We start from the raw sequence: 3472 nt of genomic DNA, 5'->3' as shown, positions 1-3472 counted from the left end.
AATTTTAATCCTGATTTCCCAATGTAATTCATCATTGGTTGCTTTTTTATTGTTACAATGCGTCTCGCCTTTCTTTTTTTTATTTGGAAAGACACGCTAAAAATTCTCCCCGTCGGCGTGAGTGTGGTACTATAACGCAGAGAGTGAGGGTGTAAGTTGAAGTTTCACACCATTGTTTTATTTGAGTGAGCGAGTGCGTTTTATTTTATTTTTTGTTCTGGCATAACCCCGCTTCCAGTTTTATTATGCCCCAATGTCCGTGTGGAATAACAAGGAAACTGGGTGTCTTTTCCCGATAGTTCCCACCCCGCTTATTTGGACCTAGAGATCTAGATCTAGATTTAGATCAGAGGGCTTTATTTAAGGGGCGGCGAGCGAGAGATATCAAACCTAACGGCAAAACATCAAATTATGGTAAAGTGCCCCCCCCCCCCTGAAACCCCCTCCACATTCTTAAGATTTCTAGCTGCCCGACCCCACCCCCCTTGAACCTCCCCCCCCCACCCCCCTACATCTACTCTAGGGACCAAAACCGGCGAATAGTAATTTGGGGAGGGGGGAGGAACTACCAAAAAAGTAAACTACTACAGTTCATCGCACTTTATCGAACGTTGCCAGCATTGTGGAAATAGAATATTTGTGTGTGCTTGTAGGTACATGTACTTCTTTTTAATAGCAATTCTTTAGCCCAGATGGTCCTCCTTCTAGATTTCTTTTTGGATTTGAGAACAAAAATGCTATGGAATCATCCACGTTACTTGCTTTAGCCATTTAGTTGACGTTTTGACCTATATTCACGCGTGGAACGCAATTTAATACCGGATTACCAAGTTCAATTATGTTTGTGTGTTTTCTTTTGTTTTCCCATTCGGCCAGCCCCTTCATTTTTGAAAGTGAAGGCAAATAATGTGTCACGTGGTGTGACGTGTACAGCAGAGATGTTTTGGAGTCAGCTGAGAGCTACACACTACACTGACTACACACCATTGCTTCATCTAGACTATTCTAGACCAGTAGATCTAGACAGTGCTGTTTATTTAATTATTATTTTTTTGTCTACACGCTACCAGTTTTACTATTGCACATGTCTTCTAGTTTTACTTCAATGACTACAATGTCCGTGTTGGAGTCAGCTGAAGGCTACACACCATTGTTTCATATAGACAGTGCTGTTTATTTATTTGTTTTTGTCTACACGCTACCAGTTTTACTATTGCACAGGTCTTCTAGCCTAGTTCTAGTACAATGTCCGTGTGGAATAACAAGGAAACTGGGCGTCTTTTCGATAGTTCCCACCCCGCTTTTTTGGACCTAGAGATCTAGATCTAGATTTAGATCAGAAGTTATGTTTGATGCGCGGCGAGCGAGAGATATCAAACCTAACGGCAAAACATCAAATTATGGTAAAGTGCCCCCCACCCCCCTTTGAACCCCCCTCCACATTCTTATTAGATTTCTAGCTGTCCCCCTGAAACACTCTTGGGACCAAAACCGGCGAATAGTAATTGGAAGAGGGGGGGGGGGGGGCTACTGAAAAAGTAAACTATTCTACAGTTCATCGAACATTATCGAACGTTGCCAGTATTGTGGAAATAGAATATTTGCGTGTGTGTAGGTATTTCTTTTTAATAGCCATTCTTTAGCCCAGATGGTCCTCTTTCTAGAGTTGTTTTTGGATTTGAGAACAAAAAATGCTGCCAAATCATCCATGTAGCTTGCTTCAGCTATTGTTAACGTTTTTGACCTTGATCTAGCTACAACAGTCCAAGGACGGATAAAAAAACTGTACGTCTAAACGGAACTTCTCCCGTCGACAAACTTTCAGTTTACCGATGACACAGATCGAGCGTCCGTCGGTTAAACTGTCAGTTTGTCGATCAGCGAACTGGACGTCTAAATGGGCCTTTAGCTACAGAAGTAATCAATCCAGAAGGACAGGAGAAAAGGCATAATACATAATATAATTTTTATCAATGAAGGCGGGCCCAGTTCGGACATTCAGACGTTATGGTGTCGGTGGCCCAGTAGATAGGCTCTCGGACTCGCAACCGTGAAGTCGTGGGATGGGCAGATGCCCTTCTACAAACTGGCTGTTTTCGGGAAGCCAGACCTGGACCATCTTTAGTCGCCTCTTATGGCACGCAGTATCAAGGCATGTGTTTTTCTTTGCTCCTACAAAGCAAAACTATGCCCCCCCCTGCTCCTAAAAAGAAAAAAAATGCCCCCCCCCCAAAAAAAAAAAAGCTGCTGCTGCTGCTGCTGCTGCTGCTGCTGCTGCTGCTGCTGCTGCTGCTGCTGCTGCTGCTGCTGCTGCTGATGATGATGATGATGATGATGACCATCATGATCATGATGATGGAATAGAACCAAGAGACTAACCCAGGAAAATGGAAGGTGGAAAGTGTTTGTTCGTGGCCTATACCCCGATGAAAGGGTCAGAAAGGCGGTAATGAAATGATGACTAAAAATGTGTCTGTTCCCGACTCAAACCGATGAATCCGATTGGCAGTGTGCGCTGTGTATAACTGCTACAGCACAAACAACGGTAAAGTTATTTCCTGGTGGCGTATTTTGAATTCATTCCAGGACCGTTAAACCCACCTCATTGAAGTCGATCACGTCAGTAGTCAATTGAATTCTCCACCTTCTTTACGGCGTTATTTTGCCTCGATCCGAACTCCCACTGGACGTATCGATTTCTCAAGTAGGCTAAAGGCTTAATGCCTATTGCACACTGCCAAACGAATTTATTTGATTGAGTAGGGGTCAGACAGATTTTTTCTCCGTGGATAAGCAAAAGCTACTGTTTGGCACAATTTAACCAAATTCGACCGAATCCGATTAAATTGGATTGTGACCTTCAATATCAAACGCGTTTGTTTTCAAGTTTGCGAGTCGGAGTGATCGTAGTGTGACAAATGGTAACTTTTGTCCCTCTATATAGGCGAAAATCTGTCGTGCTCCAACATAATTCGACTGAATTCGATTCAGTGTACGCTGGGTATAGCAACAAATTATAGTGTAAACAATCGCTAAGGTAACAAACAGATTTCCCAAGCATACAGAAAACTGAAAAGTGCTCAATCAGCTATCTATCATCCTCATCTCTCCTCTTTCTTTTGCGTGTGTGTGTGTGTGTGTGTGTGTGTGTGTGTGTGTGTGTGTGTGTGTGTGTGTGTGTGTGTGTGTGTGTGTGTGTGTGTGTGTGTGCCATGAAGGAGGGATCCTTCTTTGGTTGAGAAAATATATTGTTCTGAGAAAGAGCAATCAGCCCGAAACAATTTCTACGTATTTATTTATTTATTTATTTATTTATTTTATTTATTTATTTATTTATTTATTTATTTATTTGTTTATTTATTTATTTATTTATTTACTATTTATTATTTTATTTATTTATTTGTTTATTTATTTGTGTATTTATTTATCTATTTGTATATTTATTTCATTCTTCCGGGGAGGGGGGGGGGGT

Source organism: Aplysia californica, unplaced genomic scaffold, assembly GCF_000002075.1.
Source record: "Aplysia californica isolate F4 #8 unplaced genomic scaffold, AplCal3.0 scaffold00058, whole genome shotgun sequence".
NCBI lineage: Eukaryota > Metazoa > Mollusca > Gastropoda > Aplysiida > Aplysiidae > Aplysia > Aplysia californica.
The sequence above is the reverse complement of the archived record's forward strand: the minus strand, read 5'-3'. Positions refer to the sequence as shown.